Source organism: Rhinoraja longicauda, chromosome 15, assembly GCF_053455715.1.
Source record: "Rhinoraja longicauda isolate Sanriku21f chromosome 15, sRhiLon1.1, whole genome shotgun sequence".
In the NCBI taxonomy this organism is placed as follows: domain Eukaryota; kingdom Metazoa; phylum Chordata; class Chondrichthyes; order Rajiformes; family Arhynchobatidae; genus Rhinoraja; species Rhinoraja longicauda.
The window spans coordinates 26,314,451-26,330,900 of NC_135967.1; the positions used below are offsets into that span (position 1 = coordinate 26,314,451).

At 40.9% G+C, this 16,450-nt stretch overlaps 1 protein-coding gene across 3 annotated transcripts in view; it reads left to right on the forward strand.

The window, feature by feature from the left end:
* drp2 (dystrophin related protein 2) overlaps positions 1-16,450 on the forward strand; it is a 299,384-nt gene that overhangs the window by 87,710 nt on the left and 195,224 nt on the right. For all 3 annotated transcript variants that reach the window (XM_078412317.1, XM_078412319.1, XM_078412320.1), the window contains exon 2: positions 14,845-14,977. The gene's annotated coding sequence lies outside the window, so the exon portion shown is untranslated. The remainder of the gene's footprint in view (positions 1-14,844; positions 14,978-16,450) is intronic.

The window sequence follows — 16,450 nt, forward strand, 5'->3', positions numbered from 1 at the left end:
TGTAAACATTTTATGACATTTTATGATTTAAAAAAAAATTACGTTTCTCCTCCCCTAAATAATAAAATCTTTAAGCTTTCCTTATTCCACTCTTAATCTCTTTTTCATTCTGAAAATTATCCTTTTCTCACTAATGTTAGATGTTGCAGTTCTTTTTGTTTTTATTGATTTCTTTGTTCTTCATTAATCCATTGCACCTCGAGATTACTAGCATTTTCATTCAATTTCTTTGTCTATACAATCTCTTTTTAAAAACCATCCATTATTGTTTTCAGTGTCAATTATTTCTTCCACTCTTCTCTTATTAAATCTGCACTAATCCAATTTTGTGTTCAAGCTGTTTGTTGTGAAAATATCCCATTTCTGATTTTATGAAAAGCTTTGTGTCATACGCTGGTAACCCTGTGAGAACTCGCACAAATTTGCGCATAATTACCTGCTCGCACATAATTACCTGCTTTGTTTTATTTATAATAAACAACTTTGAGCCACTCCTTCAGCTTTGGCAGATTGGCATTCTTTGTTTTCTATTTACCATTCAATATTTTAATTTATGATTCAAATCGTTTAGAAAAAAATTCTTCAAGATTCCTGTTGCAATGTTATGAGCATCCCAATTACCTTATCTTTTTTTATTCCCCCAAACCATATCATATCCACACGTTTCATTTGCAATCTTATAGTTTTGTCAGATTTGTCAATCTTTTAGTCTCTAGATCTTCCTGTGAAATAATTACTCTATCACTCCAGTATATTTCCTTTAGAGATTGTACACTGTAAAACATGCATTATAACACAATTTGTCCCCATTTGTCTTTGTTTATTGCATTTTAGCCATTTAACTGTTTGCAAATAATTTGATTTCACTCTTTTAAAATGTTCTTGTGAAATTGATTTCTGCACAATTAATCTCATCTATTTCTCCCTTTTCCATTAAATACTTTTCATTGTCACTATTTTTAGAACAGCACATCCTTTCCTATACCATCCATTTAACCACCATCTGCAGTTCCTTCCTACAATTATTATATCCAAGTTTGCCGATGGAGCTGGATGGCAGTGTGGGTTGTGGCAAGAATGCAGAGATGATTCAAGGAGATACAGACAGCCATCTGAATAGGGAGGATATGGTAATTGGAATACAATGTAGAAAAGCGCAAGGTCCTACAGAATAATAGAAACAGAGTGCATTTAATGGGTGTGTGATTGGGAGATGTTTGTGGGACCTTAGTATCCTTGTACAAGAATCATGAATCTTAAAGTTAATATGCAGGTAAATTGAGCAAGTACGTTGGCCTTCATTGCAAGAAGATGGGTGTGAGAATGAAGACATTGTACTTACACAATCGCCTGAAATATTGTGTGCAAATTTGTTCCCCCTATCTGGTGAATGATATAAATATGATAGAGAGATTGTATAGAGGTTCATCAGATTGATTCTAAATATGGTCATATTTGCGCTAGATCAGTAATTAAGCAGCCTGGGTCTATAAGTGAGCCGTATGTCATGGAAATGGATCCTGCAGCCCGCTCAGTTTGCACAAACCATTAAGCACCCATTTACACTAATCCTTTTCCTTTTCTCTGGCCTGTTACAGCAGAAACAGCCATCCATATTCCATATTGAATTCTATAACTACAAGGACTCACATTCTTTGTCTCACATATGGCAAGATCTGCTGTACGCCATTCATCTGTAATATCAGCTTAATTTCTCCATCTGTTGGGCACTTCCTACAGTTCTTAATTTTGTCTTCTGTGAGGTTATCGTGAGGTAGGTAAATTCTACCACAGATGGAGCAGGAAATACTTGATAGGGTAATTTATATGTTCCTGTGTTTGCAATCTCTCTCTGAAACTGCGCTCATTAACCTACCAACCAGATGATTTCATCGATATTTTATTCCCCCGACAATCCTGGCCTCACCCTATCAGAGATACACTCTTTGTCCTACGCATTCCTCCCCCGCCCTCTCTGCAATTTAAAACGAGCTTACATATTGGTATTGGTTTATTATTGTCAATTGGCACGTGCATCAAGATACAGTGAGAAACTTTGTTTGTGTGTTATCTGGTCAAATCATACAATTCATTCGTACAATCATGCCATTGCACAACAGGCTGTGCAAAGATAAAATTACTAGAGTGCAGAATATAGCATTGCAGGTCCTGTTTAAATCCTCCCCCTCACTTTAAATCTATGCCCTCCAGTTTAGACTACCCAACTCTGGAACAAAGACTGTAACCATCCACCTCACCTGTGCTGCTCATGATTTTACATACCTCTATTAGATTACCAAACAGCCTCTTACGCTCCAAGGAGAAAAAGTCTTACCTATCCAGCCTTTCCTTAAAACTCAAACTCCCCAGTTTCTGTGACATCCTTGTGAATCTTTTCTGCACCCTTTCCAGCTTAATTAAAACAGCTTCATGCAGCTGGGTGATCAGAACTGCATACAATATAATTGTGGTCTCACCAACAATTTGTATGTTTGTAACATAAGGAGGGAAGGGGGAGGGGGAGGGGGAGGAAGGAAGGGGAGAGGGGAGGGGGGAGAGAGGAGGGGGGAGAGAGGAGGGGGGAGAGGGGACGGGAGGAGGAGAGGGTGCTGCAACAATGCAAGAGACGATTGGGCCCAACGGCCCACGGTCTAGCTTTTGGCTAAAGGTGAGGGAAAAAAACTCGACTTATTGAACCCGTGATTTTAGAACAGTATGTTTGGCCTCTGAATATTTAGTTCAGCAATTTGATCATTATGCCATTTATTTTTTACTGTTGAATCTTTCGCCCCACCAGGCGAGGTAGGTTTAAAATTAACTCCATATTTATTTTGCTGAAGGCAACAATCACCTTTAATTTAAATCGCAACAAATCTAATCCTCATTTGTGTTCAAATGACTATTCTGGGATTTCCAATCTCATTACATTTTGATTTCCCAGTTTCTTTTGTGTTGTTTTCATTATTTTGTGAGAATGATTAAAGTCACAGCTCTGACCGTGATTAATTATTGACACATCCTTTAAGAGACCAAATGGTTTCATAATGGTACATTTACTCACAATGAGATTTTCCGTAAATAGAATCAATATATAAAGATCTCTGCATTTGGATGAGATCTTCTCGAAAGATTGTTCTCACAGACGTAGGAGTAATCTGTATGGTACCCTTCAATTCTCTTAATGGATGTGGGAAGAAATATTGAGTTTTTTGATGCCAACTAATTGATATTGTCGAGCTGGGATGATTTTCCAGCTCCCCCACCTTAACCCTCTGTTGTCCTCCACGCATCATGAACTTCAATTCCTAATCTCAATTATGATATTGATATAATGCACAGAATTTGAGAGGGTGGAGCCCCTCGCAGTGAACTCCCTGCATCATTCACCGACGCTGATTTTTTTTGATTTTTTAACCTTCTGATATCACTCTTCAGCAGATATTCAGAGACCAAAGAGGAAAATGAATGAATGAATACTTTATTGTTACCTGTGACAAGGCACAGTCAAATTCGTTGCTTGCATACCCAAGGTATGCAAATAGTCACCACATAAAGGGTGCTGACAAGTTTACAAAGTATCTTGCACCAGGTCCTCCTTTGTTCTCACCCCCCCTCCCCCTCACTCCAGGTCCTCATTTGTTCTTCCTCCCCAACCCCCTCACCTCATGGTGAACCCTCCACACTGGGTCCTCCTCATGCTTCCCCGTAAGGCTAGTCGACCCAGGCTCCGCTAACCCGCGAGTCTCCGCTAACCCACAAGTCTCCGCTAACCCGCGAGGCTCCACCGACCCACGAGTCTACACCGACCCGCAAGTCTCTGCTGACCCGCAAGGCTCCACTAACCTGCGAGTCTCCGCTAACCCGCGAGTCCACACCGATCCGCGAGTCTCCGCTAACCCGCAAGTCTATACCGACCCGCGAGTCTCCGCTAACCCTCGAGTCTCCGCTAATCCGCGAGGCTCCACCGACCCAGGGGATACACTGGCAAAGGATCCATCTATGTTAGAAGGAAGAAAAACCACAATTACTAAAGAAATAAAACATCTTGAATGTCCTAAAATGGAAAGTCTCAGCTTGGGAGCAGATGCAGCGAACATGGATGAGTAGAAAATAGGATATTTGCAAGAGGCAAGGTGGGAGGAAGTGTAGTCCAGATAATTATGGGGGGCGGTAGGTTTATAGTAGGCATTGTCTTCTCCTTATCCTTTCCTTCCACCTCTCCAGATTGCCCATTCAGCAGATCATCCTCCATAATTTTGGCCAACTTCAACAGAATTTCTGTATCAAACACACCTTTTTCTTTTTGCATTCTTGGCATCCTGAATCTTGTGATATGTCCTTTCAAGCTTTTGTATCTTCTGGTCCATGGGAGAGGGGAGAAGAAAGTATGACCAGGGTGTAAATGGTTCTTCATTATATTGGTTGCTTTCCCATGGCAACGTGAAGTATAGATGCAGTCGGTGGGGTGGGGGGGGGGGGGGGGGGGGGGTGCGATGTGGAGAATGGTTTGTGTCATCACTGGCAACATCCACACCTCCCTGCAATTTCTTGTCATCTTTGGCAAAGCTGTTGCCAAACCAAGCTATGATGCATCCTGACGGTATGCTTTCTTTGGTGCATCTGTAGACGTTGTTTTGAGTCATTAGAGACGTAAACTTTCTTAGTTTTCAGGAGAAGTAGAGGCATTGGTGAGTTTTCTTGGCTGTAGCTTCAACTTTGTTGGCGCAAGACAAACTGTTTCTCACATGTATAGCTAGTAACTTGATGTTCTCGACCATCTCTACTTCGGCACTGTTGTTGCTGATTGGGGCATGTGCAGTAGCTCATTCCTGAGATCAATAACTAGATCATCTTGATGACATTGAGGGAGAGATTGTTGTCTTGATACCATGTTATAAAGCTCACAATCTCCTTCCTGTACTCCGTCTCATCCTTGTTCAAGATCCAGCCCGCACAGAAAGATCACAAAAGGATTTGTAAATACATATTACATTTAAAAAATTTGAAATCTCACTTAATTGCGAAACAGTGTAGATGAGCAAACAATGGTGCTGGATGAAAGGAAATTTGTCCAGACAGCAGACATCAAGTTTATGAATGGTAGAGTGTGAGAGGCCTCTGGGACTGCATTGCAATAGTCAAGACTGGGATTAGCTGATGCCGGGGAAATCAGGAAATATTACAGAGATGAAAATAGGCTGTCTTTGTGACAGCAAGGTACATACACAGAGGCTTATCCTGGGGTCAAATCTGACATAAGGTTACAAACATTCTCATGCACTCTCAGACAGTTGCCAAGGATAGCAATGGTCAGCAAGCCAATTTTGTGAAAGAGATCAAAGATGATGAATGAGACTTTCGAGTGGCTGGAGAGAATTTCTACTCATCCAGTACCATGACAGGCAATCTGATAGTGTGAGGACTGTAGAGGGTGGCAAGAGGTGTTGGTAAGGTGGAGCTGGGTGTCATCAACATGCATGGAAATACTGGTGTTTTACATAATGTTGCTGTAGAGCAGCAGGATGATGTGAATTGAGAGGTGACCAATGCATAATATTCTGGGAATTTTTATATTCAGTGAAATATTAAAGATGCTCTCTACATTTGGTGCAAAGCCTGGGATAAATACTCATAGAGTTGCGTAGGCATGACGAGCTATGGCTCAGAAACAAACTCTTTGATCCACCGAGCCTGCACAAAGTGTCAATCACCTATTTACACTAGTCCTACATTAAGCCTAATTTTTATTCTCCCCACATTCTCATCAACTTCCCCTACACTCTACCACTTACCCACACTCGGGGACTTTACAGTGGCAATACACCTTTACATTGTGGGAGGAAACCGGAACACTTGGAAGTAAACCAGGGAAGATGTGCAGATTTCACACCCACAGTAACTGCAATCAGGGTTGATCCCAGGTTGGGTTTTTTTTTATTTAGAGATACAGCGCGGAAACAGGCCCTTCGGCCCACCGAGTCCGCGCCGCCCAGCGATCCCCACACATTAACACCATCCTACACCCACTAGGGACAATTTTTTTAAAACATTTACCCAGTCAATTAACCTACATATCTGTACGTCTTTGGAGTGTGGAAGGAAACCGAAGATCTCAGAGAAAACCCACGCAGGCCACGGGGAGAATGTACAAACTCCGTTCAGTCGGTGCCCGTAGTCAGGATTGAACCTGAGTCTCCGGCGCTGCATTCGCTGTAAGGCAGCAACTCTACCGCTGTGCCACCGTGCCGTCGTTGGCACTGTGGAGGACTGGCTACACTAGGTGCACCACTGCGCCATCCATGCAGCAAGCATAAAGCGTTGGCTACATTCTGCAGTCAAACACCGGTGTGTCCGAAATTCATGTTGATTTTGATGCTGATTCTGAAGCTTTGGAGGTTTGCCCAGCAGATTACAATGAGTGATTGAACGTTGATAAAAAGTAGAATCATAGAATAGCTTGTTGTCAAACCAGCCTCTTCATTCATACGGGGTAGAAAGCTGCCACTCAGCTCATGATAAATGTGCTGATTCTTTGAAAGAGCTACCCAATTAGCTTATTCCTCTGAAAATGTATTTATTTCAAAAATGTATTCAATTGCCTTCCAATTTTATTATTAAATCTGCTTCTGCTTCATAAATATTTCTGCTTGAACAAATGTGTCTTTCTTCATCTATAGCTCTTTTGCCAATTACTTTAATTCTGAGCTTTCTCATTACCAAATCTTCTGCTCTTGGAAACAATTTCTACTTATTTACTTGAACAAAACTCTTTCTGATTTGGAACAAATCTGTTAAATCTGCTTTACCCTTTTCTGCTCTATCATGTGCATGGCACACTGTTATCATTCAAGGCCAGAATTGTCCAAAGTGCTTGCTATGTCTCCACATAAAACTGCTAGACAGCCAAGAAATCCTTGGGATAATGAGGGTGGTGGATGTGCTAATAAGCTTCCAATCCTATTGTTGAATTGAGAAGCATTTTGCTCATGTTTCAGTGAACTGAACCAATAGCCAATTGTACATCAGCAAGCTTGGTGCTGAGGAGACTGGGTGTAAAGATTGCATAAATCACATACTATCATTATGATAAAATTAAAGTTCACAATTCAGGCCACGACAGAGCGCAATGTGCTATCAATTAGATATGCTGAAGATTAAAGGTATAACGAATTGTGCACTTTCTTCAGTACTAACACTGTGCAGACCATACCACACATATCAAATGAGGTTGATGGGAGGACCAATGCCAATTAGGACTGCTAGCTCATGTGCATTTGTGTTGCAGTTAGAACAACCTAAATTGATCAGCACCACACACCATCCTCATTTTAGAATTCTTTCACAGCATAAAACAGGCAAATCTAGATTCTGTTGGAATCTAATTTGGAGTGTGAATCTTCCATTGTGGCATCAGCATTTTTAATGCATTAATTGCCCACTATGTGACAGGCAATGAATTGGGGGGTGACGACACTTTAAATTCCTCTGCCTGTATATCTCTGAAGATCTGTCCTGGTCCCATCACTGATGTGATCATAAAGAAAGCCCATCTATGCCTGTACTTCCTTAGAGGACTGAGGAGATTTGGTATGTCGAAGAATGTCAAAGAATACTCTCTTGAACTTCTACAGGTGTGCAGTAGAGAGCATATTGGCTGGTTGCATTACGGCCCAGTTCGGCAACTCCAGTGCCCAGGAACAAAGGAGATTACAAAAACTGGTGAACATTGACCAGTCCAGCACATGAAGGGATTGACAGGAGGCATTGCCTCAAAATGGCAGCCAGCATCATCAAAGACCCACACCACACTGGCCACATTCTCATTTCACTTCGGATAAAGGAGCCAGAAAACTGTAATGTCAGGTTTTAAACACTACAGTCTCCAAATAAGCTCTTAATTACATAGACTTGGGGGCATTGTTTTTGTCTTTGCACTATCATTGTTTGTTTGCTTTATATATATTTATATAAATTTACACCAAATCTGGTCATTTCTAGAGCAAAGTCTAGGTAGAATTTCTTCTCATGCTGCAAATTTTAAGAAACAAGCTGGAACTCATTTGAAAGCTGTAAACCTAGGCAAAATAGCAAAAGGTGGCTGTTCAGAATGAGAACAGTTCATAAAGTGTAAAAGAAATCATGGAAATTGTAAAAAAAAAAACATATTTCAGATGGACGGGATTAAAGGATTAATACTCGAAATAAGGTTGTTTACATTAAAGGAGCAGGAAGTGTTAAATTAAATAACTGCATGAGTGAACTTGGCTGATAACCAGGGACCAATGGGGAAGCTCTTGGGAGAATTTGTGACAGTCATTGGATTTTCTTTTTAACTGAGCAGAATCATAATACTTGTGGTTTGGTTTGGCAAAAGCAAAGCCCTTCCATGCTGATGACAGTTCTGTGCCTCGGGGAATGATGGAAGAGTGAGGAAGTGACAGCTCCAGTAACATTTGAGAAATAGTGGAATGTGAGATCATGACATTTGTGACTTGTTTAAAATCTTTTTTTGACTAATGAAATCAACATAGCGAATGTTCCCATATAGAGGGTGAATAGAGCGTGGGGTACAGGGTGGGATTAAGGTTCAAAATCAAATCACAAGCTACAGCAACTAAAAGAAATGCCTGGCCTTTACTAGACCAATTAATTTGTTCTTTTTATTCATCTGATCGTTGAGGGTAGGGCAGTGGATGTTGTCCAGATGGATTTTAGTAAGGCATTTGATAAGGTCACTCATTGTTGGTTGATCCAGAAAATTAAGAGCATGGAATCCATGGTGACTTTAGAACTGGCTCATCCATAGAAGACAGAGGGTTGTGGTAGAAGCACAATATTTAAGATGGTGGTCTCTGACTAGTGAAGTTCCACAAGGATCTGTGCTGAAACCTCTCTTGTTGTGATAAACGTAAATGACTTGGATGTAAATGTTGAAACAAAGAACTGCAAATGCTGGTGAATACCAAAGATGGACACAAAGTGCTGGAGTAACTCAGCGAGTCAGACAACATCTCTGGAGAAAAAGAGTCCCAACCTGAATCTCTGGAGAAGAAGGATCCCAACCCGAAACGTCACCCATCTCTTTTTTCCAGAGATGCTGCCTGACCCGCTGAGTTACTTCAGCACTTTGTGACTGTCTTTGGACGTAAATGTAGATGGGTTGGTTAGTTAGTTTGCAGTTGACACCAAAATTGTGGGAGTAGTGGACAGCGAAGAAGGCTGTCATGTGTATAGCAGAATATAGATCGGATACAGAAATGAGCGGAGAAACTGCAGATGGGGTTTAGTCCAAGCACGTGTGAGGTATTGCAGTTTAGGAGGTCAAATGTAAAGGGAAAGTATACAGTTAATGACAAAACCCTTAAAAGGATCATTTGGTGGGGATGTTTAAGACTGAAAAGATGGGACAGAACAGATAGGACCAAATTGCCCCCAGTGAATGTGCAGTCTAAAACATAAGATCAAGTAAAGACAAAGTGCTGGAGTAACACAGCGGGTCAGACAGTGACGGTGGTGGGACCTGGAGACCATTTCACGGAACACTTGTGTTTGGTCCACCACGGCCTACTGGATCTGCCAATTGATAACCATTTTAACTCCTCTTCCCATTCCCTTTTGTCTTGTGCCTCCTCCATTATCAGAGTGAGGCCGCTTGGGTAGCTTACAATCCAATGGTATGAACATTACATTCTCCAATTTTGGATAACTACAATCCCCCCATTCTCCCCCTCTTTTTCCCCCCACACCTCCTTTGTCTCCCCTCCCCCCCCCCCCCCCCACCTCTCCCTAGTGCCCCACCTGGACTTGCACCTATTCCTCCCCTCCCCCCTCTCCTCCACCTACATTCCTTTCTCTAGCTTCACAATTAGCAATTCTTCAATCCTTTTGTCTCACACCTTCTGTCTTTTCATTTCTGGCCTTTGTCCAACCATCTCCTATCAAATAACCCCCTCACCTGTAACCAGCTATTTCCTGCCAGGCTTTGTCATGCCCTTCCTCTCTTCCTGCTTTCTCCCCCACTCCCTAAAAGGGAAAGTATACAGTTAATGACAAAACCCTTAAAAGTATTGATCGAACAAGGGATGAAGGAGTCCATAGCTCCCCAAAAGTGGCAGCACAAGTAGATGGTATGGTAAAGAAGGCTTATGTTATGTTTGCCTTCATCATTCCGGACATTGAGTCTAAGAGTCAGGACATCATGTTACAGTTTTATAGGACTTTGAATGGGCTGCATTCCGGGTTTTGCATGCAGTCTGGGCACCCCATTACAGGAAAGATGTGCAGGCTTTTGACAGGATTCGAAGATATCAGCTATGAGGTTAATTTTTTATTAGCCAATGTAAATTAAAACATGGGGGTCATTTGCCAATATGTAATTATTTAATAAAGCCAGTTTAAGTCAAACTCCCTTCTTTTTTAATCCAATTCGGGACAATGGGAAATCAAGGCTAGAACATCGCAGCCAGGCAATAATCAAATCCATACTATGTCCTCAGCAGGTAATATCACTGTTGCATATAATTCCTAAGTTTATAAAGTAGATTTCTTCCTCATTAGGACAATGTCACCTGAAGGACTAGTGGAAAAAAGAGAAAGGTTACAGTCAAGCAAGCTGATTTTGCTCTTAAGCCAGCCCAAGGGACTATGCTTTTATCTTGCATGAAAAAGGCTTCCAGTCCCCATAAATATCTAATTCAATGAACGAGAAAAAATAGTCCTCAGACCAATGAAGTGAAATGGTTTGAAGTTCGATTGAACGATGAGCTGAAATTCTTTCCTCCCAGCAGGATAGAACTTCAAAAATGATCGCAGTCTCTGTGCTGCCAACTTTGAATCTAACTCTATGGAGATAATTGTTCAAGCATCTCACGTATGAATAAATAAAAAAGGAGGGAATACATCTAAACAAAGAGGTAAAAAAAACTTTTAAAAAATGACTCTCATTAATTCTCCTCTATTATGCGTTACCGATAGTTTCTTTATTATATTTCAGGTAATACCTAGAATAAAAAACGATAATATGATAAAAAAGATTAAGATGGTTGATAGTGGTTTATTTAGAACTGAAGAGCTGAAAGGATCATTTGGTGGGGATGTTTAAGACTGAAAAGATGGGACAGAACAGATAGGACCAAATTGCCCCCAGTGAATGTGCAGTCTAAAACATAAGATCAAGTAAAGACAAAGTGCTGGAGTAACACAGCGGGTCAGACAGTGACGGTGGTGGGACCTGGAGACCATTTCACGGAACACTTGTGTTTGGTCCACCACGGCCTACTGGATCTGCCAATTGATAACCATTTTAACTCCTCTTCCCATTCCCTTTTGTCTTGTGCCTCCTCCATTATCAGAGTGAGGCCGCTTGGGTAGCTTACAATCCAATGGTATGAACATTACATTCTCCAATTTTGGATAACTACAATCCCCCCATTCTCCCCCTCTTTTTCCCCCCACACCTCCTTTGTCTCCCCTCCCCCCCCCCCCCCACCTCTCCCTAGTGCCCCACCTGGACTTGCATCTATTCCTCCCCTCCCCCTCTCCTCCACCTACATTCCTTTCTCTAGCTTCACAATTAGCAATTCTTCAATCCTTTTGTCTCACACCTTCTGTCTTTTCATTTCTGGCCTTTGTCCAACCATCTCCTATCAAATAACCCCCTCACCTGTAACCAGCTATTTCCTGCCAGGCTTTGTCATGCCCTTCCTCTCTTCCTGCTTTCTCCCCCACTCCCTAATGAGCCTGAAGAAGGATCCCAACCCAAAATGGCAGTTCCGTGTTTCCTGATCAAAGTAAGAGTATTGGAAAGAGAACTTGAGAACTATGTGTAAACAAGAGGGAAAAACTAATGGTGAGTATTTGCAGCAAAATATCTCTTGCAGCCATGGGACATGCTGATAGTTAAAATATATTTAGTCACAGTATATATTCATCAAAAGAGTTAGTGATTTATTGGCAATGTAGAAAACTTAACCTGTATACATGCTGAGTCTTCAAATCCAACTACAACCTGTCTGATCTTTTCCAGTCAATGACATTGTAACAAAAGAGGCAGGCTACACAGGATCACAGACAACTCACTCACATTGATCCACAGATTAAGGTTTAGTATGTAGAGAGGTATGCTACAATGTTCCCCCATTCTTCAAAGGAAAGTTGCTTTTGTCTGTATTTTTCAACAGCGAATTATAAATAACTAATCGATCTACACATAATTACAACTGAATTTCCCTCTTAAATGAACAATCACCATAAATCTACTCTGGTAACTGTTTTTCAAAGATTTCCTGATCTTGCAAATCTCAGAAATGAATTAATATTTTGGATTGTTTAGTTCTGAAATTGCTCTCAAATAAGTTCTGCTTCTTTGTGAGACATGAAATCTGCACTGGATTCCGTCTCGACTTGGCTTTATGGATCTGTAGTTCACCATAGAAACTTGCTTCATCTCCAATAGAGATTATTTGATCTACAATAACAGTTTGGATTTTGTCATTAATTTCAGCTAAATATCTCTTGATTCTATAAACTTGTCCTGAGCAGGCTTGCCAGTTGGTTACGAATCCTGAAACCGTGTTTCTTAAGATTAATGACACTGTTGGCTTAATTGCCTCTGCGTATAGGAGCAAAGAGGTCCTTCTACAGTTGTACCGGGCCCTGGTGAGACCGCACCTGGAGTACTGTGTGCAGTTTTGGTCTCCAAATTTGAGGAAGGATATTCTTGCTATGGAGGGCGTGCAGCGTAGGTTCACTAGGTTAATTCCCGGAATGGCGGGACTGTCGTATGTTGAAAGGCTGGAGCGATTGGGCTTGTATACACTGGAATTTAGAAGGATGAGGGGGGATCTTATTGAAACATATAAGATAATTAGGGGATTGGACACATTAGAGGCAGATAACATGTTCCCAATGTTGGGGGAGTCCAGAACAAGGGGCCACAGTTTGAGAATAAGGGGTAGGCCATTTAGAACGGAGATGAGGAAGAACTTTTTCAGTCAGAGGGTGGTGAAGGTGTGGAATTCTCTGCCTCAGAAGGCAGTGGAGGCCAGTTCGTTGGATGCTTTCAAGAGAGAGCTGGATAGAGCTCTTAAGGATAGCGGAGTGAGGGGGTATGGGGAGAAGGCAGGAACGGGGTACTGATTGAGAGTGATCAGCCATGATCGCATTGAATGGCGGTGCTGGCTCGAAGGGCTGAATGGCCTACTCCTGCACCTATTGTCTATTGTCTATTGTCATCTCAAGTCTGGTTGAGCAGGGTTCAGGTATATTCTCAATTTTCTCTTCCCCTCAATCCACATTGACTACTGAGCAGTACCAGGAAATGATTGTTCCTCCTTTCATAAATATCCGCATATATTTTCTCTCAAAGCCGAGTAGGTTATAATCAGGAGTGCAGAGAAATTTTAGATGAATTGGTTTACAGCCAGAAGACCAAAAGATAAGGAATTTTCATATTGGGAGGATATTGGTTAAGTGCTGAAGTCCCAGTTATTCACAATCTACATAAATAATCTGGGTGAGGTTATGAGGCAAATATATGCAGAGTTGCTGATTAATCTGAGTGACAATGTGAGTTGTGAAAAAGATGGCTGACAGATGATTCTTCAGATTCAAGAAGTTATCTATAGCCCAAACACCCAGGGCCCATCATACTAAGAGCCAGGAACAGGAGTAAAATTGTCAGGGCCAAAGGAGCAGTCACTGCCTGCTGGAAAGAACTCTTTAAAGACCTCCAGGAGCACAACTCAGTCACTGACATTAGAAACCTTGACTGCATCCCTTTACAGCCTATTGGAGACAGCATTGCTGCCACCCCTAACCAACAAGCAAGTGCAAAGCCCACATCCTGATTCATAAACACTTTGCCAAAAACAAACTGCTAGATGAACTCTGCAGGCTGAGCAGCATCTATAGGAGATAGGCATTGTCAAGGTTTCAAGTTGAGACCCTGAGAATGGAGAGGGAAGATAGCCAGCAGAAAGAGGAGAAGGAAGGGATGAGACAGGGGCAAGTAGGTGATAGGTGGTCCAAGGAGGGATGAGGGATAATGGGCAGGTGGGCGATGGGGATGGCTGGAGTTTGGAGCAAAGAGGGTGGATGATAGGTGAAAGCACAAAGTGCATCATCTCTGGAGAACATGGATAGGAGACGTTTTAGGTCGGGATCCTTCTTCAGACTTTTATTCCTCCAGTTTGAATTAGGCCACACCCTGGCAATGGAGAAGGCCAAGGATGGAGAGCGCAGTGCGGAACAGGGAAGGGGAGTTGAAATGGAATGTAACTGGGAAGTTGGGACATCCAAAGCAGGGCATTAAGCCAAAACGTCAGCAGTTTCCATCCCCTCAGATGTTGCCTGACCTGCTAAGTTCCTACAGAAGTCTGTTTTTTGCTCTAGGTTCCAGAAATTGCAGGCTCTTGTATCGTCAACAATTCCAAGGCCTTGGAAACAGACAACAAACGCGCTGAATTCCTGAAGATCTTCAGTTACAAATCCAGCCTTCATCTGGGATGAGAAAGATATCTCAAGGAATCTGATTCACAACACACTTAAAATACCATTGATTTTTAACATTATTGCCTTGCTTATATGCTCATTTATGGAACCATATTTCTCCCAGATTCAATACTTGTAGAACATATTTCCTGTTTCCTAATTTTAGTGGGAAAAGTAAACATGAGTATAAAACAAGAACAGGACTTTATACTTATGCATCTCTTTCAAAATAAAGTAGCATTTGGAATAAAAGTGACGCCAGTGGTATAACTGGGATTATTTACTCTGTAGGTAATTTTGTTATTCTTATAGGATTTTTTTTTTCACATTTCTATGTTGTATTTAATATTATAGGTTTTGCAATTGAAATTGGGATCCCACATAAAATTCAAAGTCCTGTTTACTCCGCACCTTATGACCAGACTTTGAGCTGCAATCACATCTGGAAAATAGTGATAGAAAACGTATAGATTACTGTACTAATGAGGTAAGAATCCATTTATTTTCATTCAACCTATATTGCACGAGAATGGTGGTGTTTAAAATTATAACTGGGTCTCTGGTGTCCTTCTTTTACCTTTTGTTTTTGTCACACCTCATCTCTAGAGTGTCTCTCAAAGGAGAAATTGGTCTTCATCGAGCTTCAACAAACTTTTATGAGTTGTTAACCTCAGCCAAGTAACTCATTATAACTAAGTTAGGAAATATAAATCTGCATCCTAGGATTTGCTGGCGCACTACTTTGGTGCTTATATTATGATGACAAATAAGAATGACAAACAGGAAACGTTCTGTTGGACCATTGTGCTAATTGTGATGGTATTTTAACATTATTGTCCTATTACCTCCCATCAACTTGAAACCACAAGAAGTAATCAGAAAATACCTTTGACTAAATCAGGGGACAGGGGAAGATTATTTTTGAACTTCCATGATTCAAGGGGCATATTATCCAAAAGCCCTACTTGTTTTTTTAGTTAAATTGGGCAGCTACCAGAATAAAGTACAAGGCTGCATATTCCTAAACACTTTTTGGTCTATGTTACAGACAGTAATAAGAGAGCTGGTTTCACCTGGTGCAGGACAAAATGGCTGCAATTCTCAATGCTTCTGAGATCAGCTGGTTAGTATTTGGTGTATTTAACTTTCCTTTGGAGGGTGAAAAGATATATCAGGATATAGATAACATTCTTGATGTAATATAACAGCAACATTTTGTGAAATAGTTGGTTATATTCCTTTTATATTAAAAAGCAGATTTTGACATTAAAATGCATTTTGTGGTTGGGCAAATAAATTATTATTTTCCTATTAGGATAATTCATATCAAGTATAATTGATGAAGAAATAAAAATAGGAAATATTGTAAAAATGCAGCAGGTCAGGCAGCATCTGTGGGAAGAAAAATAGTTAACATTTCAAGTCAAAAATCCCACCTTAACCAAAACTAGGAAAGTGGAAAGTTTGAGAGAGATTGGGGAGAGCTCGATAAAGCAATGGAAATATCCTTGATAAGTTAAAGTCAAGATTGCTGTAGTAATATTAAGTTTGACAGATTCACATGAGCATTTACAGCAAGGGGAAATAAGCAGAGGCATTTAAATTGATTCAGAGTTCCATGAAACCAAGCAGAAAATGGTTTGATCCTTGAATCACGTAACATGAGCTGGGGTTTTATTTATTCTCTGAACATGTAGAATTGACCACGTAGGGAAAATTGCTAGCTGGCTATTTAAACAGGTGGGGAGTACATGGTGACTGTGCTTATGGATGGTCCAGAGGTTTATTGTTATAATGAGGCAAGTTTAGGCAGAGGTTAGTAGTTACTGCGTTGTGTGAAAGTCTGCAATATTATATACACCAGCTGTATGAAAAGGATAATTTTCCTTCACTGTTTACATTTTTTATAGCTTTAACATGTATCTGGAGACATTAGCCTAGAAATACTTTTATATACTGT